We start from the raw sequence: 24,819 nt of genomic DNA, 5'->3' as shown, positions 1-24,819 counted from the left end.
TATAAGTGTTGATGTTTCTGGGTGCTAAGTTAGCTTGAGGTTGGATCCCCTCACTCATTTTCTATGGCCTTTGGAAGTGTGGAGAACTCTGTCTTCGGTAAACTCTCTGTCAACTGACTGAACCTCAGATTTGACCCCTGGACTGAGCTCATTGGTCTGTTTATGGGGGAAAACTGTGTTCCCTAATGGCATCTACTGAAGGAAGCGGGTGGACAAACTTGTCGAGGGGACCAGAGTACAAGCTTTAAAAGTGTTTCGAACTCTACAGTGAAAAAAAACAAAAACAAAAGACTGTCGCCCCGCCTGAGGCCTATCTAGGCCGCGGGTAGCAGCGAGCTTTCACCAAGGTGGTAGGGCCCAGCGAGCGATCTCACCACTGCAGAACCTTGCACTACAGAGTGCTTTGGGTCGTCGGTGCTAGGGCTGGACACACTGATTGAAGAACAGCTCAATGTGTTTCGAGATAAGGTATCTTGGAGCTTGCGTGTTCACATATATAGCCAAATCCAGCATTGGTCTGTTTATGGGGGAAAACTGTGCTCCTTAATATGGCATCTAATGAAGGAAACGGGTGGACAAACTTGTCGAGGGCACCAGAGTACAAGCTTTAAAAGTGTTTTGATCTCTACAGTTAAAAAAAAAAAAAAAAAAGAGGAGCAAGAGAGGATGCATCAAGTTCTGTGAAGGAGGGTCGATCAAACCTGCAACAAGATGGAGCGCTTCACGGATTTGCGTGTCATCCTTTCGCAGGGGCCATGCTAATCTTCTCTGTATCGATCCAATTTTAGTATATGTGCTGCCTTAGCAAGCACGAGCCTGTTGTCCCACCCGAGGCCTATGTACGCCTCGGGTAGCAGCGAGCTTTCACCAAGGCGGTAGGGCCCAGCGGGCGATCTGAAGGAAGGGGGCGGGCACACTTGTCAAAGGTACCAGAGTACAGGTACTGAAGGGGGTGTGGCCTCTATGTTTTCGAGAAATAAAAAGAGCTGGCAGAAAAACGTAAAGTGCTTTTCTGTCGGTGTAATTGGCCACCCGTTACCCTTATGATAGCTGCTTATGGACGAGAACTTGGTGTGTCAAACATGTTGCCTTAAAATAACCACATTTACGTAAAGAACAGAACATCGTGTTGGACGTCGCTAGAATTATTTGTACTGTGAACCAATCAGAACCTTTAAATTACATCAACTGTCCTTTCATATACCTATAAGTGTTGATGTTTCTGGGTGCTAAGTTAGCTTGAGGTTGGATCCCCTCACTCATTTTCTATGGCCTTTGGAAGTGTGGAGAACTCTGTCTTCGGTAAACTCTCTGTCAACTGACTGAACCTCAGATTTGACCCCTGGACTGAGCTCATTGGTCTGTTTATGGGGGAAAACTGTGTTCCCTAATGGCATCTACTGAAGGAAGCGGGTGGACAAACTTGTCGAGGGGACCAGAGTACAAGCTTTAAAAGTGTTTCGAACTCTACAGTGAAAAAAAACAAAAACAAAAGACCGTAGCTCCGCCTGAGGCCTATCTAGGCCTCGGGTAGCAGCGAGCTTTCACCAAGGTGGTAGGGCCCAGCGAGCGATCTCACCACTGCAGAACCTTGCACTACAGAGTGCTTTGGGTCGTCGGTGCTAGGGCTGGACACACTGATTGAAGAACAGCTCAATGTGTTTCGAGATAAGGTATCTTGGAGCTTGCGTGTTCACATATATAGCCAAATCCAGCATTGGTCTGTTTATGGGGGAAAACTGTGCTCCTTAATATGGCATCTAATGAAGGAAACGGGTGGACAAACTTGTCGAGGGCACCAGAGTACAAGCTTTAAAAGTGTTTTGATCTCTACAGTTAAAAAAAAAAAAAAAAAGAGGAGCAAGAGAGGATGCATCAAGTTCTGTGAAGGAGGGTCGATCAAACCTGCAACAAGATGGAGCGCTTCACGGATTTGCGTGTCATCCTTTCGCAGGGGCCATGCTAATCTTCTCTGTATCGATCCAATTTTAGTATATGTGCTGCCTTAGCAAGCACGAGCCTGTTGTCCCACCCGAGGCCTATGTACGCCTCGGGTAGCAGCGAGCTTTCACCAAGGCGGTAGGGCCCAGCGGGCGATCTGAAGGAAGGGGGCGGGCACACTTGTCAAAGGTACCAGAGTACAGGTACTGAAGGGGGTGTGGCCTCTATGTTTTCGAGAAATAAAAAGAGCTGGCAGAAAAACGTAAAGTGCTTTTCTGTCGGTGTAATTGGCCACCCGTTACCCTTATGATAGCTGCTTATGGACGAGAACTTGGTGTGTCAAACATGTTGCCTTAAAATAACCACATTTACGTAAAGAACAGAACATCGTGTTGGACGTCGCTAGAATTATTTGTACTGTGAACCAATCAGAACCTTTAAATTACATCAACTGTCCTTTCATATACCTATAAGTGTTGATGTTTCTGGGTGCTAAGTTAGCTTGAGGTTGGATCCCCTCACTCATTTTCTATGGCCTTTGGAAGTGTGGAGAACTCTGTCTTCGGTAAACTCTCTGTCAACTGACTGAACCTCAGATTTGACCCCTGGACTGAGCTCATTGGTCTGTTTATGGGGGAAAACTGTGTTCCCTAATGGCATCTACTGAAGGAAGCGGGTGGACAAACTTGTCGAGGGGACCAGAGTACAAGCTTTAAAAGTGTTTCGAACTCTACAGTGAAAAAAAACAAAAACAAAAGACAGTCACCCCGCCTGAGGCCTATCTAGGCCGAGGGTAGCAGCGAGCTTTCACCAAGGTGGTAGGGCCCAGCGAGCGATCTCACCACTGCAGAACCTTGCACTACAGAGTGCTTTGGGTCGTCGGTGCTAGGGCTGGACACACTGATTGAAGAACAGCTCAATGTGTTTCGAGATAAGGTATCTTGGAGCTTGCGTGTTCACATATATAGCCAAATCCAGCATTGGTCTGTTTATGGGGGAAAACTGTGCTCCTTAATATGGCATCTAATGAAGGAAACGGGTGGACAAACTTGTCGAGGGCACCAGAGTACAAGCTTTAAAAGTGTTTTGATCTCTACAGTTAAAAAAAAAAAGAGGAGCAAGAGAGGATGCATCAAGTTCTGTGAAGGAGGGTCGATCAAACCTGCAACAAGATGGAGCGCTTCACGGATTTGCGTGTCATCCTTTCGCAGGGGCCATGCTAATCTTCTCTGTATCGATCCAATTTTAGTATATGTGCTGCCTTAGCAAGCACGAGCCTGTTGTCCCACCCGAGGCCTATGTACGCCTCGGGTAGCAGCGAGCTTTCACCAAGGCGGTAGGGCCCAGCGGGCGATCTGAAGGAAGGGGGCGGGCACACTTGTCAAAGGTACCAGAGTACAGGTACTGAAGGGGGTGTGGCCTCTATGTTTTCGAGAAATAAAAAGAGCTGGCAGAAAAACGTAAAGTGCTTTTCTGTCGGTGTAATTGGCCACCCGTTACCCTTATGATAGCTGCTTATGGACGAGAACTTGGTGTGTCAAACATGTTGCCTTAAAATAACCACATTTACGTAAAGAACAGAACATCGTGTTGGACGTCGCTAGAATTATTTGTACTGTGAACCAATCAGAACCTTTAAATTACATCAACTGTCCTTTCATATACCTATAAGTGTTGATGTTTCTGGGTGCTAAGTTAGCTTGAGGTTGGATCCCCTCACTCATTTTCTATGGCCTTTGGAAGTGTGGAGAACTCTGTCTTCGGTAAACTCTCTGTCAACTGACTGAACCTCAGATTTGACCCCTGGACTGAGCTCATTGGTCTGTTTATGGGGGAAAACTGTGTTCCCTAATGGCATCTACTGAAGGAAGCGGGTGGACAAACTTGTCGAGGGGACCAGAGTACAAGCTTTAAAAGTGTTTCGAACTCTAAAGTGAAAAAAACAAAAACAAAAGACAGTCACCCCGCCTGAGGCCTATCTAGGCCGAGGGTAGCAGCGAGCTTTCACCAAGGTGGTAGGGCCCAGCGAGCGATCTCACCACTGCAGAACCTTGCACTACAGAGTGCTTTGGGTCGTCGGTGCTAGGGCTGGACACACTGATTGAAGAACAGCTCAATGTGTTTCGAGATAAGGTATCTTGGAGCTTGCGTGTTCACATATATAGCCAAATCCAGCATTGGTCTGTTTATGGGGGAAAACTGTGCTCCTTAATATGGCATCTAATGAAGGAAACGGGTGGACAAACTTGTCGAGGGCACCAGAGTACAAGCTTTAAAAGTGTTTTGATCTCTACAGTTAAAAAAAAAAAAGAGGAGCAAGAGAGGATGCATCAAGTTCTGTGAAGGAGGGTCGATCAAACCTGCAACAAGATGGAGCGCTTCACGGATTTGCGTGTCATCCTTTCGCAGGGGCCATGCTAATCTTCTCTGTATCGATCCAATTTTAGTATATGTGCTGCCTTAGCAAGCACGAGCCTGTTGTCCCGCCCGAGGCCTATGTACGCCTCGGGTAGCAGCGAGCTTTCACCAAGGCGGTAGGGCCCAGCGGAAGGGGGCGGGCACACTTGTCAAAGGTACCAGAGTACAGGTACTGAAGGGGGTGTGGCCTCTATGTTTTCGAGAAATAAAAAGAGCTGGCAGAAAAACGTAAAGTGCTTTTCTGTCGGTGTAATTGGCCACCCGTTACCCTTATGATAGCTGCTTATGGACGAGAACTTGGTGTGTCAAACATGTTGCCTTAAAATAACCACATTTACGTAAAGAACAGAACATCGTGTTGGACGTCGCTAGAATTATTTGTACTGTGAACCAATCAGAACCTTTAAATTACATCAACTGTCCTTTCATATACCTATAAGTGTTGATGTTTCTGGGTGCTAAGTTAGCTTGAGGTTGGATCCCCTCACTCATTTTCTATGGCCTTTGGAAGTGTGGAGAACTCTGTCTTCGGTAAACTCTCTGTCAACTGACTGAACCTCAGATTTGACCCCTGGACTGAGCTCATTGGTCTGTTTATGGGGGAAAACTGTGTTCCCTAATGGCATCTACTGAAGGAAGCGGGTGGACAAACTTGTCGAGGGGACCAGAGTACAAGCTTTAAAAGTGTTTCGAACTCTACAGTGAAAAAAACAAAAACAAAAGACCGTAGCTCCACCTGAGGCCTATCTAGGCCGCGGGTAGCAGCGAGCTTTCACCAAGGTGGTAGGGCCCAGCGAGCGATCTCACCACTGCAGAACCTTGCACTACAGAGTGCTTTGGGTCGTTGGTGCTAGGGCTGGACACACTGATTGAAGAACAGCTCAATGTGTTTCGAGATAAGGTATCTTGGAGCTTGCGTGTTCACATATATAGCCAAATCCAGCATTGGTCTGTTTATGGGGGAAAACTGTGCTCCTTAATATGGCATCTAATGAAGGAAACGGGTGGACAAACTTGTCGAGGGCACCAGAGTACAAGCTTTAAAAGTGTTTTGATCTCTACAGTTAAAAAAAAAAGAGGAGCAAGAGAGGATGCATCAAGTTCTGTGAAGGAGGGTCGATCAAACCTGCAACAAGATGGAGCGCTTCACGGATTTGCGTGTCATCCTTTCGCAGGGGCCATGCTAATCTTCTCTGTATCGATCCAATTTTAGTATATGTGCTGCCTTAGCAAGCACGAGCCTGTTGTCCCACCCGAGGCCTATGTACGCCTCGGGTAGCAGCGAGCTTTCACCAAGGCGGTAGGGCCCAGCGGGCGATCTGAAGGAAGGGGGCGGGCACACTTGTCAAAGGTACCAGAGTACAGGTACTGAAGGGGGTGTGGCCTCTATGTTTTCGAGAAATAAAAAGAGCTGGCAGAAAAACGTAAAGTGCTTTTCTGTCGGTGTAATTGGCCACCCGTTACCCTTATGATAGCTGCTTATGGACGAGAACTTGGTGTGTCAAACATGTTGCCTTAAAATAACCACATTTACGTAAAGAACAGAACATCGTGTTGGACGTCGCTAGAATTATTTGTACTGTGAACCAATCAGAACCTTTAAATTACATCAACTGTCCTTTCATATACCTATAAGTGTTGATGTTTCTGGGTGCTAAGTTAGCTTGAGGTTGGATCCCCTCACTCATTTTCTATGGCCTTTGGAAGTGTGGAGAACTCTGTCTTCGGTAAACTCTCTGTCAACTGACTGAACCTCAGATTTGACCCCTGGACTGAGCTCATTGGTCTGTTTATGGGGGAAAACTGTGTTCCCTAATGGCATCTACTGAAGGAAGCGGGTGGACAAACTTGTCGAGGGGACCAGAGTACAAGCTTTAAAAGTGTTTCGAACTCTACAGTGAAAAAAAACAAAAACAAAAGACAGTCACCCCGCCTGAGGCCTATCTAGGCCGAGGGTAGCAGCGAGCTTTCACCAAGGTGGTAGGGCCCAGCGAGCGATCTCACCACTGCAGAACCTTGCACTACAGAGTGCTTTGGGTCGTCGGTGCTAGGGCTGGACACACTGATTGAAGAACAGCTCAATGTGTTTCGAGATAAGGTATCTTGGAGCTTGCGTGTTCACATATATAGCCAAATCCAGCATTGGTCTGTTTATGGGGGAAAACTGTGCTCCTTAATATGGCATCTAATGAAGGAAACGGGTGGACAAACTTGTCGAGGGCACCAGAGTACAAGCTTTAAAAGTGTTTTGATCTCTACAGTTAAAAAAAAAAAGAGGAGCAAGAGAGGATGCATCAAGTTCTGTGAAGGAGGGTCGATCAAACCTGCAACAAGATGGAGCGCTTCACGGATTTGCGTGTCATCCTTTCGCAGGGGCCATGCTAATCTTCTCTGTATCGATCCAATTTTAGTATATGTGCTGCCTTAGCAAGCACGAGCCTGTTGTCCCACCCGAGGCCTATGTACGCCTCGGGTAGCAGCGAGCTTTCACCAAGGCGGTAGGGCCCAGCGGGCGATCTGAAGGAAGGGGGCGGGCACACTTGTCAAAGGTACCAGAGTACAGGTACTGAAGGGGGTGTGGCCTCTATGTTTTCGAGAAATAAAAAGAGCTGGCAGAAAAACGTAAAGTGCTTTTCTGTCGGTGTAATTGGCCACCCGTTACCCTTATGATAGCTGCTTATGGACGAGAACTTGGTGTGTCAAACATGTTGCCTTAAAATAACCACATTTACGTAAAGAACAGAACATCGTGTTGGACGTCGCTAGAATTATTTGTACTGTGAACCAATCAGAACCTTTAAATTACATCAACTGTCCTTTCATATACCTATAAGTGTTGATGTTTCTGGGTGCTAAGTTAGCTTGAGGTTGGATCCCCTCACTCATTTTCTATGGCCTTTGGAAGTGTGGAGAACTCTGTCTTCGGTAAACTCTCTGTCAACTGACTGAACCTCAGATTTGACCCCTGGACTGAGCTCATTGGTCTGTTTATGGGGGAAAACTGTGTTCCCTAATGGCATCTACTGAAGGAAGCGGGTGGACAAACTTGTCGAGGGGACCAGAGTACAAGCTTTAAAAGTGTTTCGAACTCTACAGTGAAAAAAAACAAAAACAAAAGACCGTAGCTCCACCTGAGGCCTATCTAGGCCGCGGGTAGCAGCGAGCTTTCACCAAGGTGGTAGGGCCCAGCGAGCGATCTCACCACTGCAGAACCTTGCACTACAGAGTGCTTTGGGTCGTCGGTGCTAGGGCTGGACACACTGATTGAAGAACAGCTCAATGTGTTTCGAGATAAGGTATCTTGGAGCTTGCGTGTTCACATATATAGCCAAATCCAGCATTGGTCTGTTTATGGGGGAAAACTGTGCTCCTTAATATGGCATCTAATGAAGGAAACGGGTGGACAAACTTGTCGAGGGCACCAGAGTACAAGCTTTAAAAGTGTTTTGATCTCTACAGTTAAAAAAAAAAGAGGAGCAAGAGAGGATGCATCAAGTTCTGTGAAGGAGGGTCGATCAAACCTGCAACAAGATGGAGCGCTTCACGGATTTGCGTGTCATCCTTTCGCAGGGGCCATGCTAATCTTCTCTGTATCGATCCAATTTTAGTATATGTGCTGCCTTAGCAAGCACGAGCCTGTTGTCCCACCCGAGGCCTATGTACGCCTCGGGTAGCAGCGAGCTTTCACCAAGGCGGTAGGGCCCAGCGGGCGATCTGAAGGAAGGGCGGGCACACTTGTCAAAGGTACCAGAGTACAGGTACTGAAGGGGGTGTGGCCTCTATGTTTTCGAGAAATAAAAAGAGCTGGCAGAAAAACGTAAAGTGCTTTTCTGTCGGTGTAATTGGCCACCCGTTACCCTTATGATAGCTGCTTATGGACGAGAACTTGGTGTGTCAAACATGTTGCCTTAAAATAACCACATTTACGTAAAGAACAGAACATCGTGTTGGACGTCGCTAGAATTATTTGTACTGTGAACCAATCAGAACCTTTAAATTACATCAACTGTCCTTTCATATACCTATAAGTGTTGATGTTTCTGGGTGCTAAGTTAGCTTGAGGTTGGATCCCCTCACTCATTTTCTATGGCCTTTGGAAGTGTGGAGAACTCTGTCTTCGGTAAACTCTCTGTCAACTGACTGAACCTCAGATTTGACCCCTGGACTGAGCTCATTGGTCTGTTTATGGGGGAAAACTGTGTTCCCTAATGGCATCTACTGAAGGAAGCGGGTGGACAAACTTGTCGAGGGGACCAGAGTACAAGCTTTAAAAGTGTTTCGAACTCTAAAGTGAAAAAAAACAAAAACAAAAGACAGTCACTCCGCCTGAGGCCTATCTAGGCCGAGGGTAGCAGCGAGCTTTCACCAAGGTGGTAGGGCCCAGCGAGCGATCTCACCACTGCAGAACCTTGCACTACAGAGTGCTTTGGGTCGTCGGTGCTAGGGCTGGACACACTGATTGAAGAACAGCTCAATGTGTTTCGAGATAAGGTATCTTGGAGCTTGCGTGTTCACATATATAGCCAAATCCAGCATTGGTCTGTTTATGGGGGAAAACTGTGCTCCTTAATATGGCATCTAATGAAGGAAACGGGTGGACAAACTTGTCGAGGGCACCAGAGTACAAGCTTTAAAAGTGTTTTGATCTCTACAGTTAAAAAAAAAAAGAGGAGCAAGAGAGGATGCATCAAGTTCTGTGAAGGAGGGTCGATCAAACCTGCAACAAGATGGAGCGCTTCACGGATTTGCGTGTCATCCTTTCGCAGGGGCCATGCTAATCTTCTCTGTATCGATCCAATTTTAGTATATGTGCTGCCTTAGCAAGCACGAGCCTGTTGTCCCACCCGAGGCCTATGTACGCCTCGGGTAGCAGCGAGCTTTCACCAAGGCGGTAGGGCCCAGCGGGCGATCTGAAGGAAGGGGGCGGGCACACTTGTCAAAGGTACCAGAGTACAGGTACTGAAGGGGGTGTGGCCTCTATGTTTTCGAGAAATAAAAAGAGCTGGCAGAAAAACGTAAAGTGCTTTTCTGTCGGTGTAATTGGCCACCCGTTACCCTTATGATAGCTGCTTATGGACGAGAACTTGGTGTGTCAAACATGTTGCCTTAAAATAACCACATTTACGTAAAGAACAGAACATCGTGTTGGACGTCGCTAGAATTATTTGTACTGTGAACCAATCAGAACCTTTAAATTACATCAACTGTCCTTTCATATACCTATAAGTGTTGATGTTTCTGGGTGCTAAGTTAGCTTGAGGTTGGATCCCCTCACTCATTTTCTATGGCCTTTGGAAGTGTGGAGAACTCTGTCTTCGGTAAACTCTCTGTCAACTGACTGAACCTCAGATTTGACCCCTGGACTGAGCTCATTGGTCTGTTTATGGGGGAAAACTGTGTTCCCTAATGGCATCTACTGAAGGAAGCGGGTGGACAAACTTGTCGAGGGGACCAGAGTACAAGCTTTAAAAGTGTTTCGAACTCTAAAGTGAAAAAAAACAAAAACAAAAGACAGTCACCCCGCCTGAGGCCTATCTAGGCCGAGGGTAGCAGCGAGCTTTCACCAAGGTGGTAGGGCCCAGCGAGCGATCTCACCACTGCAGAACCTTGCACTACAGAGTGCTTTGGGTCGTCGGTGCTAGGGCTGGACACACTGATTGAAGAACAGCTCAATGTGTTTCGAGATAAGGTATCTTGGAGCTTGCGTGTTCACATATATAGCCAAATCCAGCATTGGTCTGTTTATGGGGGAAAACTGTGCTCCTTAATATGGCATCTAATGAAGGAAACGGGTGGACAAACTTGTCGAGGGCACCAGAGTACAAGCTTTAAAAGTGTTTTGATCTCTACAGTTAAAAAAAAAAGAGGAGCAAGAGAGGATGCATCAAGTTCTGTGAAGGAGGGTCGATCAAACCTGCAACAAGATGGAGCGCTTCACGGATTTGCGTGTCATCCTTTCGCAGGGGCCATGCTAATCTTCTCTGTATCGATCCAATTTTAGTATATGTGCTGCCTTAGCAAGCACGAGCCTGTTGTCCCGCCCGAGGCCTATGTACGCCTCGGGTAGCAGCGAGCTTTCACCAAGGCGGTAGGGCCCAGCGGGCGATCTGAAGGAAGGGGGCGGGCACACTTGTCAAAGGTACCAGAGTACAGGTACTGAAGGGGGTGTGGCCTCTATGTTTTCGAGAAATAAAAAGAGCTGGCAGAAAAACGTAAAGTGCTTTTCTGTCGGTGTAATTGGCCACCCGTTACCCTTATGATAGCTGCTTATGGACGAGAACTTGGTGTGTCAAACATGTTGCCTTAAAATAACCACATTTACGTAAAGAACAGAACATCGTGTTGGACGTCGCTAGAATTATTTGTACTGTGAACCAATCAGAACCTTTAAATTACATCAACTGTCCTTTCATATACCTATAAGTGTTGATGTTTCTGGGTGCTAAGTTAGCTTGAGGTTGGATCCCCTCACTCATTTTCTATGGCCTTTGGAAGTGTGGAGAACTCTGTCTTCGGTAAACTCTCTGTCAACTGACTGAACCTCAGATTTGACCCCTGGACTGAGCTCATTGGTCTGTTTATGGGGGAAAACTGTGTTCCCTAATGGCATCTACTGAAGGAAGCGGGTGGACAAACTTGTCGAGGGGACCAGAGTACAAGCTTTAAAAGTGTTTCGAACTCTACAGTGAAAAAAAACAAAAACAAAAGACCGTAGCTCCGCCTGAGGCCTATCTAGGCCGCGGGTAGCAGCGAGCTTTCACCAAGGTGGTAGGGCCCAGCGAGCGATCTCACCACTGCAGAACCTTGCACTACAGAGTGCTTTGGGTCGTCGGTGCTAGGGCTGGACACACTGATTGAAGAACAGCTCAATGTGTTTCGAGATAAGGTATCTTGGAGCTTGCGTGTTCACATATATAGCCAAATCCAGCATTGGTCTGTTTATGGGGGAAAACTGTGCTCCTTAATATGGCATCTAATGAAGGAAACGGGTGGACAAACTTGTCGAGGGCACCAGAGTACAAGCTTTAAAAGTGTTTTGATCTCTACAGTTAAAAAAAAAAGAGGAGCAAGAGAGGATGCATCAAGTTCTGTGAAGGAGGGTCGATCAAACCTGCAACAAGATGGAGCGCTTCACGGATTTGCGTGTCATCCTTTCGCAGGGGCCATGCTAATCTTCTCTGTATCGATCCAATTTTAGTATATGTGCTGCCTTAGCAAGCACGAGCCTGTTGTCCCACCCGAGGCCTATGTACGCCTCGGGTAGCAGCGAGCTTTCACCAAGGCGGTAGGGCCCAGCGGGCGATCTGAAGGAAGGGGGCGGGCACACTTGTCAAAGGTACCAGAGTACAGGTACTGAAGGGGGTGTGGCCTCTATGTTTTCGAGAAATAAAAAGAGCTGGCAGAAAAACGTAAAGTGCTTTTCTGTCGGTGTAATTGGCCACCCGTTACCCTTATGATAGCTGCTTATGGACGAGAACTTGGTGTGTCAAACATGTTGCCTTAAAATAACCACATTTACGTAAAGAACAGAACATCGTGTTGGACGTCGCTAGAATTATTTGTACTGTGAACCAATCAGAACCTTTAAATTACATCAACTGTCCTTTCATATACCTATAAGTGTTGATGTTTCTGGGTGCTAAGTTAGCTTGAGGTTGGATCCCCTCACTCATTTTCTATGGCCTTTGGAAGTGTGGAGAACTCTGTCTTCGGTAAACTCTCTGTCAACTGACTGAACCTCAGATTTGACCCCTGGACTGAGCTCATTGGTCTGTTTATGGGGGAAAACTGTGTTCCCTAATGGCATCTACTGAAGGAAGCGGGTGGACAAACTTGTCGAGGGGACCAGAGTACAAGCTTTAAAAGTGTTTCGAACTCTACAGTGAAAAAAAACAAAAACAAAAGACCGTAGCTCCACCTGAGGCCTATCTAGGCCGCGGGTAGCAGCGAGCTTTCACCAAGGTGGTAGGGCCCAGCGAGCGATCTCACCACTGCAGAACCTTGCACTACAGAGTGCTTTGGGTCGTCGGTGCTAGGGCTGGACACACTGATTGAAGAACAGCTCAATGTGTTTCGAGATAAGGTATCTTGGAGCTTGCGTGTTCACATATATAGCCAAATCCAGCATTGGTCTGTTTATGGGGGAAAACTGTGCTCCTTAATATGGCATCTAATGAAGGAAACGGGTGGACAAACTTGTCGAGGGCACCAGAGTACAAGCTTTAAAAGTGTTTTGATCTCTACAGTTAAAAAAAAAAGAGGAGCAAGAGAGGATGCATCAAGTTCTGTGAAGGAGGGTCGATCAAACCTGCAACAAGATGGAGCGCTTCACGGATTTGCGTGTCATCCTTTCGCAGGGGCCATGCTAATCTTCTCTGTATCGATCCAATTTTAGTATATGTGCTGCCTTAGCAAGCACGAGCCTGTTGTCCCACCCGAGGCCTATGTACGCCTCGGGTAGCAGCGAGCTTTCACCAAGGCGGTAGGGCCCAGCGGGCGATCTGAAGGAAGGGGGCGGGCACACTTGTCAAAGGTACCAGAGTACAGGTACTGAAGGGGGTGTGGCCTCTATGTTTTCGAGAAATAAAAAGAGCTGGCAGAAAAACGTAAAGTGCTTTTCTGTCGGTGTAATTGGCCACCCGTTACCCTTATGATAGCTGCTTATGGACGAGAACTTGGTGTGTCAAACATGTTGCCTTAAAATAACCACATTTACGTAAAGAACAGAACATCGTGTTGGACGTCGCTAGAATTATTTGTACTGTGAACCAATCAGAACCTTTAAATTACATCAACTGTCCTTTCATATACCTATAAGTGTTGATGTTTCTGGGTGCTAAGTTAGCTTGAGGTTGGATCCCCTCACTCATTTTCTATGGCCTTTGGAAGTGTGGAGAACTCTGTCTTCGGTAAACTCTCTGTCAACTGACTGAACCTCAGATTTGACCCCTGGACTGAGCTCATTGGTCTGTTTATGGGGGAAAACTGTGTTCCCTAATGGCATCTACTGAAGGAAGCGGGTGGACAAACTTGTCGAGGGGACCAGAGTACAAGCTTTAAAAGTGTTTCGAACTCTAAAGTGAAAAAAAACAAAAACAAAAGACAGTCACCCCGCCTGAGGCCTATCTAGGCCGAGGGTAGCAGCGAGCTTTCACCAAGGTGGTAGGGCCCAGCGAGCGATCTCACCACTGCAGAACCTTGCACTACAGAGTGCTTTGGGTCGTCGGTGCTAGGGCTGGACACACTGATTGAAGAACAGCTCAATGTGTTTCGAGATAAGGTATCTTGGAGCTTGCGTGTTCACATATATAGCCAAATCCAGCATTGGTCTGTTTATGGGGGAAAACTGTGCTCCTTAATATGGCATCTAATGAAGGAAACGGGTGGACAAACTTGTCGAGGGCACCAGAGTACAAGCTTTAAAAGTGTTTTGATCTCTACAGTTAAAAAAAAAAAGAGGAGCAAGAGAGGATGCATCAAGTTCTGTGAAGGAGGGTCGATCAAACCTGCAACAAGATGGAGCGCTTCACGGATTTGCGTGTCATCCTTTCGCAGGGGCCATGCTAATCTTCTCTGTATCGATCCAATTTTAGTATATGTGCTGCCTTAGCAAGCACGAGCCTGTTGTCCCACCCGAGGCCTATGTACGCCTCGGGTAGCAGCGAGCTTTCACCAAGGCGGTAGGGCCCAGCGGGCGATCTGAAGGAAGGGCGGGCACACTTGTCAAAGGTACCAGAGTACAGGTACTGAAGGGGGTGTGGCCTCTATGTTTTCGAGAAATAAAAAGAGCTGGCAGAAAAACGTAAAGTGCTTTTCTGTCGGTGTAATTGGCCACCCGTTACCCTTATGATAGCTGCTTATGGACGAGAACTTGGTGTGTCAAACATGTTGCCTTAAAATAACCACATTTACGTAAAGAACAGAACATCGTGTTGGACGTCGCTAGAATTATTTGTACTGTGAACCAATCAGAACCTTTAAATTACATCAACTGTCCTTTCATATACCTATAAGTGTTGATGTTTCTGGGTGCTAAGTTAGCTTGAGGTTGGATCCCCTCACTCATTTTCTATGGCCTTTGGAAGTGTGGAGAACTCTGTCTTCGGTAAACTCTCTGTCAACTGACTGAACCTCAGATTTGACCCCTGGACTGAGCTCATTGGTCTGTTTATGGGGGAAAACTGTGTTCCCTAATGGCATCTACTGAAGGAAGCGGGTGGACAAACTTGTCGAGGGGACCAGAGTACAAGCTTTAAAAGTGTTTCGAACTCTACAGTGAAAAAAAACAAAAACAAAAGACTGTTGCCCCGCCTGAGGCCTATCTAGGCCGCGGGTAGCAGCGAGCTTTCACCAAGGTGGTAGGGCCCAGCGAGCGATCTCACCACTGCAGAACCTTGCACTACAGAGTGCTTTGGGTCGTCGGTGCTAGGGCTGGACACACTGATTGAAGAACAGCTCAATGTGTTTCGAGATAAGGTATCTTGGAGCTTGCGTGTTCACATATATAGCCAAATCCAGCATTGGTCTGTTTATGGGGGAAAACTGTGCTCCTTAATATGGCATCTAATGAAGGAAACGGGTGGACAAACTTGTCGAGGGCACCAGAGTACAAGCTTTAAAAGTGTTTTGATCTCTACAGTTAAAAAAAAAAGAGGAGCAAGAGAGGATGCATCAAGTTCTGTGAAGGAGGGTCGATCAAACCTGCAACAAGATGGAGCGCTTCACGGATTTGCGTGTCATCCTTTCGCAGGGGCCATGCTAATCTTCTCTGTATCGATCCAATTTTAGTATATGTGCTGCCTTAGCAAGCACGAGCCTGTTGTCCCGCCCGAGGCCTATGTACGCCTCGGGTAGCAGCGAGCTTTCACCAAGGCGGTAGGGCCCAGCGGGCGATCTGAAGGAAGGGGGCGGGCACACTTGTCAAAGGTACCAGAGTACAGGTACTGAAGGGGGTGTGGCCTCTATGTTTTCGAGAAATAAAAAGAGCTGGCAGAAAAACGTAAAGTGCTTTTCTGTCGGTGTAATTGGCCACCCGTTACCCTTATGATAGCTGCTTATGGACGAGAACTTGGTGTGTCAAACATGTTGCCTTAAAATAACCACATTTACGTAAAGAACAGAACATCGTGTTGGACGTCGCTAGAATTATTTGTACTGTGAACCAATCAGAACCTTTAAATTACATCAACTGTCCTTTCATATACCTATAAGTGTTGATGTTTCTGGGTGCTAAGTTAGCTTGAGGTTGGATCCCCTCACTCATTTTCTATGGCCTTTGGAAGTGTGGAGAACTCTGTCTTCGGTAAACTCTCTGTCAACTGACTGAACCTCAGATTTGACCCCTGGACTGAGCTCATTGGTCTGTTTATGGGGGAAAACTGTGTTCCCTAATGGCATCTACTGAAGGAAGCGGGTGGACAAACTTGTCGAGGGGACCAGAGTACAAGCTTTAAAAGTGTTTCGAACTCTACAGTGAAAAAAAACAAAAACAAAAGACAGTCACCCCGCCTGAGGCCTATCTAGGCCGAGGGTAGCAGCGAGCTTTCACCAAGGTGGTAGGGCCCAGCGAGCGATCTCACCACTGCAGAACCTTGCACTACAGAGTGCTTTGGGTCGTCGGTGCTAGGGCTGGACACACTGATTGAAGAACAGCTCAATGTGTTTCGAGATAAGGTATCTTGGAGCTTGCGTGTTCACATATATAGCCAAATCCAGCATTGGTCTGTTTATGGGGGAAAACTGTGCTCCTTAATATGGCATCTAATGAAGGAAACGGGTGGACAAACTTGTCGAGGGCACCAGAGTACAAGCTTTAAAAGTGTTTTGATCTCTACAGTTAAAAAAAAAAAAAAAAAAGAGGAGCAAGAGAGGATGCATCAAGTTCTGTGAAGGAGGGTCGATCAAACCTGCAACAAGATGGAGCGCTTCACGGATTTGCGTGTCATCCTTTCGCAGGGGCCATGCTAATCTTCTCTGTATCGATCCAATTTTAGTATATGTGCTGCCTTAGCAAGCACGAGCCTGTTGTCCCACCCGAGGCCTATGTACGCCTCGGGTAGCAGCGAGCTTTCACCAAGGCGGTAGGGCCCAGCGGGCGATCTGAAGGAAGGGGGCGGGCACACTTGTCAAAGGTACCAGAGTACAGGTACTGAAGGGGGTGTGGCCTCTATGTTTTCGAGAAATAAAAAGAGCTGGCAGAAAAACGTAAAGTGCTTTTCTGTCGGTGTAATTGGCCACCCGTTACCCTTATGATAGCTGCTTATGGACGAGAACTTGGTGTGTCAAACATGTTGCCTTAAAATAACCACATTTACGTAAAGAACAGAACATCGTGTTGGACGTCGCTAGAATTATTTGTACTGTGAACCAATCAGAACCTTTAAATTACATCAACTGTCCTTTCATATACCTATAAGTGTTGATGTTTCTGGGTGCTAAGTTAGCTTGAGGTTGGATCCCCTCACTCATTTTCTATGGCCTTTGGAAGTGTGGAGAACTCTGTCTTCGGTAAACTCTCTGTCAACTGACTGAACCTCAGATTTGACCCCTGGACTGAGCTCATTGGTCTGTTTATGGGGGAAAACTGTGTTCCCTAATGGCATCTACTGAAGGAAGCGGGTGGACAAACTTGTCGAGGGGACCAGAGTACAAGCTTTAAAAGTGTTTCGAACTCTACAGTGAAAAAAAACAAAAACAAAAGACTGTCGCCCCGCCTGAGGCCTATCTAGGCCGCGGGTAGCAGCGAGCTTTCACCAAGGTGGTAGGGCCCAGCGAGCGATCTCACCACTGCAGAACCTTGCACTACAGAGTGCTTTGGGTCGTTGGTGCTAGGGCTGGACACACTGATTGAAGAACAGCTCAATGTGTTTCGAGATAAGGTATCTTGGAGCTTGCGTGTTCACATATATAGCCAAATCCAGCATTGGTCTGTTTATGGGGGAAAACTGTGCTCCTTAATATGGCATCTAATGAAGGAAACGGGTGGACAAACTTGTCGAGGGCACCAGAGTACAAGCTTTAAAAGTGTTTTGATCTCTACAGTTAAAAAAAAAAGAGGAGCAAGAGAGGATGCATCAAGTTCTGTGAAGGAGGGTCGATCAAACCTGCAACAAGATGGAGCGCTTCACGGATTTGCGTGTCATCCTTTCGCAGGGGCCATGCTAATCTTCTCTGTATCGATCCAATTTTAGTATATGTGCTGCCTTAGCAAGCACGAGCCTGTTGTCCCACCCGAGGCCTATGTACGCCTCGGGTAGCAGCGAGCTTTCACCAAGGCGGTAGGGCCCAGCGGGCGATCTGAAGGAAGGGGGCGGGCACACTTGTCAAAGGTACCAGAGTACAGGTACTGAAGGGGGTGTGGCCTCTATGTTTTCGAGAAATAAAAAGAGCTGGCAGAAAAACGTAAAGTGCTTTTCTGTCGGTGTAATTGGCCACCCGTTACCCTTATGATAGCTGCTTATGGACGAGAACTTGGTGTGTCAAACATGTTGCCTTAAAATAACCACATTTACGTAAAGAACAGAACATCGTGTTGGACGTCGCTAGAATTATTTGTACTGTGAACCAATCAGAACCTTTAAATTACATCAACTGTCCTTTCATATACCTATAAGTGTTGATGTTTCTGGGTGCTAAGTTAGCTTGAGGTTGGATCCCCTCACTCATTTTCTATGGCCTTTGGAAGTGTGGAGAACTCTGTCTTCGGTAAACTCTCTGTCAACTGACTGAACCTCAGATTTGACCCCTGGACTGAGCTCATTGGTCTGTTTATGGGGGAAAACTGTGTTCCCTAATGGCATCTACTGAAGGAAGCGGGTGGACAAACTTGTCGAGGGGACCAGAGTACAAGCTTTAAAAGTGTTTCGAACTCTACAGTGAAAAAAAACAAAAACAAAAGACCGTAGCTCCACCTGAGGCCTATCTAGGCCGCGGGTAGCAGCGAGCTTTCACCAAGGTGGTAGGGCCCAGCGAGCGATCTCACCACTGCAGAACCTTGCACTACAGAGTGCTTTGGGTCGTCGGTGCTAGGGCTGGACACACTGATTGAAGAACAGCTCAATGTGTTTCGAGATAAGGTATCTTGGAGCTTGCGTGTTCACATATATAGCCAAATCCAGCATTGGTCTGTTTATGGGGGAAAACTGTGCTCCTTAATATGGCATCTAATGAAGGAAACGGGTGGACAAACTTGTCGAGGGCACCAGAGTACAAGCTTTAAAAGTGTTTTGATCTCTACAGTTAAAAAAAAAAAGAGGAGCAAGAGAGGATGCATCAAGTTCTGTGAAGGAGGGTCGATCAAACCTGCAACAAGATGGAGCGCTTCACGGATTTGCGTGTCATCCTTTCGCAGGGGCCATGCTAATCTTCTCTGTATCGATCCAATTTTAGTATATGTGCTGCCTTAGCAAGCACGAGCCTGTTGTCCCACCCGAGGCCTATGTACGCCTCGGGTAGCAGCGAGCTTTCACCAAGGCGGTAGGGCCCAGCGGGCGATCTGAAGGAAGGGGGCGGGCACACTTGTCAAAGGTACCAGAGTACAGGTACTGAAGGGGGTGTGGCCTCTATGTTTTCGAGAAATAAAAAGAGCTGGCAGAAAAACGTAAAGTGCTTTTCTGTCGGTGTAATTGGCCACCCGTTACCCTTATGATAGCTGCTTATGGACGAGAACTTGGTGTGTCAAACATGTTGCCTTAAAATAACCACATTTACGTAAAGAACAGAACATCGTGTTGGACGTCGCTAGAATTATTTGTACTGTGAACCAATCAGAACCTTTAAATTACATCAACTGTCCTTTCATATACCTATAAGTGTTGATGTTTCTGGGTGCTAAGTTAGCTTGAGGTTGGATCCCCTCACTCATTTTCTATGGCCTTTGGAAGTGTGGAGAACTCTGTCTTCGGTAAACTCTCTGTCAACTGACTGAACCTCAGATTTGACCCCTGGACTGAGCTCATTGGTCTGTTTATGGGGGAAAACTGTGTTCCCTAATGGCATCTACTGAAGGAAGCGGGTGGACAAACTTGTCGAGGGGACCAGAGTACAAGCTTTAAAAGTGTTTCGAACTCTACAGTGAAAAAAAACAAAAACAAAAGACAGTCACCCCGCCTGAGGCCTATCTAGGCCGAGGGTAGCAGCGAGCTTTCACCAAGGTGGTAGGGCCCAGCGAGCGATCTCACCACTGCAGAACCTTGCACTACAGAGTGCTTTGGGTCGTCGGTGCTAGGGCTGGACACACTGATTGAAGAACAGCTCAATGTGTTTCGAGATAAGGTATCTTGGAGCTTGCGTGTTCACATATATAGCCAAATCCAGCATTGGTCTGTTTATGGGGGAAAACTGTGCTCCTTAATATGGCATCTAATGAAGGAAACGGGTGGACAAACTTGTCGAGGGCACCAGAGTACAAGCTTTAAAAGTGTTTTGATCTCTACAGTTAAAAAAAAAAGAGGAGCAAGAGAGGATGCATCAAGTTCTGTGAAGGAGGGTCGATCAAACCTGCAACAAGATGGAGCGCTTCACGGATTTGCGTGTCATCCTTTCGCAGGGGCCATGCTAATCTTCTCTGTATCGATCCAATTTTAGTATATGTGCTGCCTTAGCAAGCACGAGCCTGTTGTCCCACCCGAGGCCTATGTACGCCTCGGGTAGCAGCGAGCTTTCACCAAGGCGGTAGGGCCCAGCGGGCGATCTGAAGGAAGGGGGCGGGCACACTTGTCAAAGGTACCAGAGTACAGGTACTGAAGGGGGTGTGGCCTCTATGTTTTCGAGAAATAAAAAGAGCTGGCAGAAAAACGTAAAGTGCTTTTCTGTCGGTGTAATTGGCCACCCGTTACCCTTATGATAGCTGCTTATGGACGAGAACTTGGTGTGTCAAACATGTTGCCTTAAAATAACCACATTTACGTAAAGAACAGAACATCGTGTTGGACGTCGCTAGAATTATTTGTACTGTGAACCAATCAGAACCTTTAAATTACATCAACTGTCCTTTCATATACCTATAAGTGTTGATGTTTCTGGGTGCTAAGTTAGCTTGAGGTTGGATCCCCTCACTCATTTTCTATGGCCTTTGGAAGTGTGGAGAACTCTGTCTTCGGTAAACTCTCTGTCAACTGACTGAACCTCAGATTTGACCCCTGGACTGAGCTCATTGGTCTGTTTATGGGGGAAAACTGTGTTCCCTAATGGCATCTACTGAAGGAAGCGGGTGGACAAACTTGTCGAGGGGACCAGAGTACAAGCTTTAAAAGTGTTTCGAACTCTAAAGTGAAAAAAAACAAAAACAAAAGACAGTCACCCCGCCTGAGGCCTATCTAGGCCGAGGGTAGCAGCGAGCTTTCACCAAGGTGGTAGGGCCCAGCGAGCGATCTCACCACTGCAGAACCTTGCACTACAGAGTGCTTTGGGTCGTCGGTGCTAGGGCTGGACACACTGATTGAAGAACAGCTCAATGTGTTTCGAGATAAGGTATCTTGGAGCTTGCGTGTTCACATATATAGCCAAATCCAGCATTGGTCTGTTTATGGGGGAAAACTGTGCTCCTTAATATGGCATCTAATGAAGGAAACGGGTGGACAAACTTGTCGAGGGCACCAGAGTACAAGCTTTAAAAGTGTTTTGATCTCTACAGTTAAAAAAAAAAGAGGAGCAAGAGAGGATGCATCAAGTTCTGTGAAGGAGGGTCGATCAAACCTGCAACAAGATGGAGCGCTTCACGGATTTGCGTGTCATCCTTTCGCAGGGGCCATGCTAATCTTCTCTGTATCGATCCAATTTTAGTATATGTGCTGCCTTAGCAAGCACGAGCCTGTTGTCCCACCCGAGGCCTATGTACGCCTCGGGTAGCAGCGAGCTTTCACCAAGGCGGTAGGGCCCAGCGGGCGATCTGAAGGAAGGGGGCGGGCACACTTGTCAAAGGTACCAGAGTACAGGTACTGAAGGGGGTGTGGCCTCTATGTTTTCGAGAAATAAAAAGAGCTGGCAGAAAAACGTAAAGTGCTTTTCTGTCGGTGTAATTGGCCACCCGTTACCCTTATGATAGCTGCTTATGGACGAGAACTTGGTGTGTCAAACATGTTGCCTTAAAATAACCACATTTACGTAAAGAACAGAACATCGTGTTGGACGTCGCTAGAATTATTTGTACTGTGAACCAATCAGAACCTTTAAATTACATCAACTGTCCTTTCATATACCTATAAGTGTTGATGTTTCTGGGTGCTAAGTTAGCTTGAGGTTGGATCCCCTCACTCATTTTCTATGGCCTTTGGAAGTGTGGAGAACTCTGTCTTCGGTAAACTCTCTGTCAACTGACTGAACCTCAGATTTGACCCCTGGACTGAGCTCATTGGTCTGTTTATGGGGGAAAACTGTGTTCCCTAATGGCATCTACTGAAGGAAGCGGGTGGACAAACTTGTCGAGGGGACCAGAGTACAAGCTTTAAAAGTGTTTCGAACTCTAAAGTGAAAAAAAACAAAAACAAAAGACAGTCACCCCGCCTGAGGCCTATCTAGGCCGAGGGTAGCAGCGAGCTTTCACCAAGGTGGTAGGGCCCAGCGAGCGATCTCACCACTGCAGAACCTTGCACTACAGAGTGCTTTGGGTCGTCGGTGCTAGGGCTGGACACACTGATTGAAGAACAGCTCAATGTGTTTCGAGATAAGGTATCTTGGAGCTTGCGTGTTCACATATATAGCCAAATCCAGCATTGGTCTGTTTATGGGGGAAAACTGTGCTCCTTAATATGGCATCTAATGAAGGAAACGGGTGGACAAACTTGTCGAGGGCACCAGAGTACAAGCTTTAAAAGTGTTTTGATCTCTACAGTTAAAAAAAAAAGAGGAGCAAGAGAGGATGCATCAAGTTCTGTGAAGGAGGGTCGATCAAACCTGCAACAAGATGGAGCGCTTCACGGATTTGCGTGTCATCCTTTCGCAGGGGCCATGCTAATCTTCTCTGTATCGATCCAATTTTAGTATATGTGCTGCCTTAGCAAGCACGAGCCTGTTGTCCCACCCGAGGCCTATGTACGCCTCGGGTAGCAGCGAGCTTTCACCAAGGCGGTAGGGCCCAGCGGGCGATCTGAAGGAAGGGGGCGGGCACACTTGTCAAAGGTACCAGAGTACAGGTACTGAAGGGGGTGTGGCCTCTATGTTTTCGAGAAATAAAAAGAGCTGGCAGAAAAACGTAAAGTGCTTTTCTGTCGGTGTAATTGGCCACCCGTTACCCTTATGATAGCTGCTTATGGACGAGAACTTGGTGTGTCAAACATGTTGCCTTAAAATAACCACATTTACGTAAAGAACAGAACATCGTGTTGGACGTCGCTAGAATTATTTGTACTGTGAACCAATCAGAACCTTTAAATTACATCAACTGTCCTTTCATATACCTATAAGTGTTGATGTTTCTGGGTGCTAAGTTAGCTTGAGGTTGGATCCCCTCACTCATTTTCTATGGCCTTTGGAAGTGTGGAGAACTCTGTCTTCGGTAAACTCTCTGTCAACTGACTGAACCTCAGATTTGACCCCTGGACTGAGCTCATTGGTCTGTTTATGGGGGAAAACTGTGTTCCCTAATGGCATCTACTGAAGGAAGCGGGTGGACAAACTTGTCGAGGGGACCAGAGTACAAGCTTTAAAAGTGTTTCGAACTCTACAGTGAAAAAAAACAAAAACAAAAGACTGTCGCCCCGCCTGAGGCCTATCTAGGCCGCGGGTAGCAGCGAGCTTTCACCAAGGTGGTAGGGCCCAGCGAGCGATCTCACCACTGCAGAACCTTGCACTACAGAGTGCTTTGGGTCGTTGGTGCTAGGGCTGGACACACTGATTGAAGAACAGCTCAATGTGTTTCGAGATAAGGTATCTTGGAGCTTGCGTGTTCACATATATAGCCAAATCCAGCATTGGTCTGTTTATGGGGGAAAACTGTGCTCCTTAATATGGCATCTAATGAAGGAAACGGGTGGACAAACTTGTCGAGGGCACCAGAGTACAAGCTTTAAAAGTGTTTTGATCTCTACAGTTAAAAAAAAAAGAGGAGCAAGAGAGGATGCATCAAGTTCTGTGAAGGAGGGTCGATCAAACCTGCAACAAGATGGAGCGCTTCACGGATTTGCGTGTCATCCTTTCGCAGGGGCCATGCTAATCTTCTCTGTATCGATCCAATTTTAGTATATGTGCTGCCTTAGCAAGCACGAGCCTGTTGTCCCACCCGAGGCCTATGTACGCCTCGGGTAGCAGCGAGCTTTCACCAAGGCGGTAGGGCCCAGCGGGCGATCTGAAGGAAGGGGGCGGGCACACTTGTCAAAGGTACCAGAGTACAGGTACTGAAGGGGGTGTGGCCTCTATGTTTTCGAGAAATAAAAAGAGCTGGCAGAAAAACGTAAAGTGCTTTTCTGTCGGTGTAATTGGCCACCCGTTACCCTTATGATAGCTGCTTATGGACGAGAACTTGGTGTGTCAAACATGTTGCCTTAAAATAACCACATTTACGTAAAGAACAGAACATCGTGTTGGACGTCGCTAGAATTATTTGTACTGTGAACCAATCAGAACCTTTAAATTACATCAACTGTCCTTTCATATACCTATAAGTGTTGATGTTTCTGGGTGCTAAGTTAGCTTGAGGTTGGATCCCCTCACTCATTTTCTATGGCCTTTGGAAGTGTGGAGAACTCTGTCTTCGGTAAACTCTCTGTCAACTGACTGAACCTCAGATTTGACCCCTGGACTGAGCTCATTGGTCTGTTTATGGGGGAAAACTGTGTTCCCTAATGGCATCTACTGAAGGAAGCGGGTGGACAAACTTGTCGAGGGGACCAGAGTACAAGCTTTAAAAGTGTTTCGAACTCTACAGTGAAAAAAAACAAAAACAAAAGACAGTCACCCCGCCTGAGGCCTATCTAGGCCGAGGGTAGCAGCGAGCTTTCACCAAGGTGGTAGGGCCCAGCGAGCGATCTCACCACTGCAGAACCTTGCACTACAGAGTGCTTTGGGTCGTCGGTGCTAGGGCTGGACACACTGATTGAAGAACAGCTCAATGTGTTTCGAGATAAGGTATCTTGGAGCTTGCGTGTTCACATATATAGCCAAATCCAGCATTGGTCTGTTTATGGGGGAAAACTGTGCTCCTTAATATGGCATCTAATGAAGGAAACGGGTGGACAAACTTGTCGAGGGCACCAGAGTACAAGCTTTAAAAGTGTTTTGATCTCTACAGTTAAAAAAAAAAAGAGGAGCAAGAGAGGATGCATCAAGTTCTGTGAAGGAGGGTCGATCAAACCTGCAACAAGATGGAGCGCTTCACGGATTTGCGTGTCATCCTTTCGCAGGGGCCATGCTAATCTTCTCTGTATCGATCCAATTTTAGTATATGTGCTGCCTTAGCAAGCACGAGCCTGTTGTCCCACCCGAGGCCTATGTACGCCTCGGGTAGCAGCGAGCTTTCACCAAGGC

At 46.9% G+C, this 24,819-nt stretch overlaps 21 non-coding genes across 21 annotated transcripts; all 21 read right to left on the bottom strand.

Annotated features, from left to right (window-relative positions):
- Nucleotides 1-705: 705 nt before the first annotated feature.
- Nucleotides 706-812, bottom strand: LOC137005684 (U6 spliceosomal RNA). Its single transcript, XR_010892421.1, has one exon. It is a non-coding gene; the product is annotated as a U6 spliceosomal RNA (small nuclear RNA).
- Nucleotides 813-1,909: 1,097 nt separating this feature from the next.
- Nucleotides 1,910-2,016, bottom strand: LOC137005683 (U6 spliceosomal RNA). Its single transcript, XR_010892420.1, has one exon. It is a non-coding gene; the product is annotated as a U6 spliceosomal RNA (small nuclear RNA).
- A 1,091-nt stretch (nt 2,017-3,107) lies between these two features.
- LOC137005682 (U6 spliceosomal RNA) lies at nt 3,108-3,214 on the bottom strand. The gene has a single exon (XR_010892419.1). It is a non-coding gene; the product is annotated as a U6 spliceosomal RNA (small nuclear RNA).
- A 1,091-nt stretch (nt 3,215-4,305) lies between these two features.
- Nucleotides 4,306-4,412, bottom strand: LOC137005680 (U6 spliceosomal RNA). Its single transcript, XR_010892418.1, has one exon. It is a non-coding gene; the product is annotated as a U6 spliceosomal RNA (small nuclear RNA).
- Nucleotides 4,413-5,489: 1,077 nt separating this feature from the next.
- LOC137005679 (U6 spliceosomal RNA) lies at nt 5,490-5,596 on the bottom strand. Its single transcript, XR_010892417.1, has one exon. It is a non-coding gene; the product is annotated as a U6 spliceosomal RNA (small nuclear RNA).
- Nucleotides 5,597-6,687: 1,091 nt separating this feature from the next.
- LOC137005677 (U6 spliceosomal RNA) lies at nt 6,688-6,794 on the bottom strand. Its single transcript, XR_010892415.1, has one exon. It is a non-coding gene; the product is annotated as a U6 spliceosomal RNA (small nuclear RNA).
- Nucleotides 6,795-7,884: 1,090 nt separating this feature from the next.
- On the bottom strand, nt 7,885-7,991 carry LOC137005676 (U6 spliceosomal RNA). The gene has a single exon (XR_010892414.1). It is a non-coding gene; the product is annotated as a U6 spliceosomal RNA (small nuclear RNA).
- Nucleotides 7,992-9,080: 1,089 nt separating this feature from the next.
- Nucleotides 9,081-9,187, bottom strand: LOC137005675 (U6 spliceosomal RNA). The gene has a single exon (XR_010892413.1). It is a non-coding gene; the product is annotated as a U6 spliceosomal RNA (small nuclear RNA).
- A 1,090-nt stretch (nt 9,188-10,277) lies between these two features.
- LOC137005674 (U6 spliceosomal RNA) lies at nt 10,278-10,384 on the bottom strand. The gene has a single exon (XR_010892412.1). It is a non-coding gene; the product is annotated as a U6 spliceosomal RNA (small nuclear RNA).
- A 1,090-nt stretch (nt 10,385-11,474) lies between these two features.
- On the bottom strand, nt 11,475-11,581 carry LOC137005673 (U6 spliceosomal RNA). Its single transcript, XR_010892411.1, has one exon. It is a non-coding gene; the product is annotated as a U6 spliceosomal RNA (small nuclear RNA).
- A 1,090-nt stretch (nt 11,582-12,671) lies between these two features.
- LOC137005672 (U6 spliceosomal RNA) lies at nt 12,672-12,778 on the bottom strand. Its single transcript, XR_010892410.1, has one exon. It is a non-coding gene; the product is annotated as a U6 spliceosomal RNA (small nuclear RNA).
- Nucleotides 12,779-13,869: 1,091 nt separating this feature from the next.
- LOC137005671 (U6 spliceosomal RNA) lies at nt 13,870-13,976 on the bottom strand. The gene has a single exon (XR_010892409.1). It is a non-coding gene; the product is annotated as a U6 spliceosomal RNA (small nuclear RNA).
- A 1,088-nt stretch (nt 13,977-15,064) lies between these two features.
- On the bottom strand, nt 15,065-15,171 carry LOC137005670 (U6 spliceosomal RNA). Its single transcript, XR_010892408.1, has one exon. It is a non-coding gene; the product is annotated as a U6 spliceosomal RNA (small nuclear RNA).
- Nucleotides 15,172-16,269: 1,098 nt separating this feature from the next.
- LOC137005669 (U6 spliceosomal RNA) lies at nt 16,270-16,376 on the bottom strand. The gene has a single exon (XR_010892407.1). It is a non-coding gene; the product is annotated as a U6 spliceosomal RNA (small nuclear RNA).
- A 1,090-nt stretch (nt 16,377-17,466) lies between these two features.
- Nucleotides 17,467-17,573, bottom strand: LOC137005668 (U6 spliceosomal RNA). The gene has a single exon (XR_010892406.1). It is a non-coding gene; the product is annotated as a U6 spliceosomal RNA (small nuclear RNA).
- A 1,091-nt stretch (nt 17,574-18,664) lies between these two features.
- On the bottom strand, nt 18,665-18,771 carry LOC137005666 (U6 spliceosomal RNA). The gene has a single exon (XR_010892404.1). It is a non-coding gene; the product is annotated as a U6 spliceosomal RNA (small nuclear RNA).
- A 1,090-nt stretch (nt 18,772-19,861) lies between these two features.
- LOC137005664 (U6 spliceosomal RNA) lies at nt 19,862-19,968 on the bottom strand. Its single transcript, XR_010892403.1, has one exon. It is a non-coding gene; the product is annotated as a U6 spliceosomal RNA (small nuclear RNA).
- A 1,090-nt stretch (nt 19,969-21,058) lies between these two features.
- Nucleotides 21,059-21,165, bottom strand: LOC137005663 (U6 spliceosomal RNA). The gene has a single exon (XR_010892402.1). It is a non-coding gene; the product is annotated as a U6 spliceosomal RNA (small nuclear RNA).
- A 1,090-nt stretch (nt 21,166-22,255) lies between these two features.
- On the bottom strand, nt 22,256-22,362 carry LOC137005662 (U6 spliceosomal RNA). Its single transcript, XR_010892401.1, has one exon. It is a non-coding gene; the product is annotated as a U6 spliceosomal RNA (small nuclear RNA).
- Nucleotides 22,363-23,452: 1,090 nt separating this feature from the next.
- Nucleotides 23,453-23,559, bottom strand: LOC137005661 (U6 spliceosomal RNA). The gene has a single exon (XR_010892400.1). It is a non-coding gene; the product is annotated as a U6 spliceosomal RNA (small nuclear RNA).
- A 1,091-nt stretch (nt 23,560-24,650) lies between these two features.
- LOC137005660 (U6 spliceosomal RNA) lies at nt 24,651-24,757 on the bottom strand. Its single transcript, XR_010892399.1, has one exon. It is a non-coding gene; the product is annotated as a U6 spliceosomal RNA (small nuclear RNA).
- Between the last annotated feature and the right edge of the window lie 62 nt (nt 24,758-24,819).

The sequence above is a fragment of the Chanodichthys erythropterus genome, chromosome 17, assembly GCF_024489055.1.
Source record: "Chanodichthys erythropterus isolate Z2021 chromosome 17, ASM2448905v1, whole genome shotgun sequence".
NCBI lineage: Eukaryota > Metazoa > Chordata > Actinopteri > Cypriniformes > Xenocyprididae > Chanodichthys > Chanodichthys erythropterus.
This window is presented reverse-complemented; position numbering and strand designations above follow the sequence as displayed.